The sequence below is a fragment of the Egretta garzetta genome, unplaced genomic scaffold (assembly GCF_000687185.1).
Source record: "Egretta garzetta isolate BGI_Z169 unplaced genomic scaffold, ASM68718v1 scaffold567, whole genome shotgun sequence".
NCBI classification, from domain to species: domain Eukaryota; kingdom Metazoa; phylum Chordata; class Aves; order Pelecaniformes; family Ardeidae; genus Egretta; species Egretta garzetta.
The window spans coordinates 489,711-490,133 of NW_009260348.1; positions in this window are offsets into that span (position 1 = coordinate 489,711).

The following is a 423-nucleotide window of genomic DNA, read 5'->3' on the forward strand; positions in this document are numbered from 1 at the left end:
GGGTGTTGTGCCCTTCGCCGTTAATTACTTGCAGCGATTGATTTCCACTTCCGTGTAAACACTGGAGATTACCGGTGAATGCGGCACAGGCGTTATTCAGCGCCGTGGCCTCTCCGTCCGGCACAGGGCCCTGCCTGTTCTCCGGGACGCGCCTCTGCCTTTATTCCCCTGCGCAGAGGGACAGGGGGTCCCGGGGGGGCCGGGAAGGGCAGGATTTGTCACAGCTGGTAATTAATGCTAAATAACAATGTGGTGGCATCTCCGCGCTGGGAAGGAGCCGTGCAGGGTGGCGATGGGTGCATCCCTCTGGAAGGGGACGGGGAAAAGGATATAATTATAATTGTCTTCTTACAGCCCCGCTTTCAAGCCACAAACCGGCGCTGCCTCCCGGAGGGGTGGGGGCACCAGGCTCCTGGCGGGCCT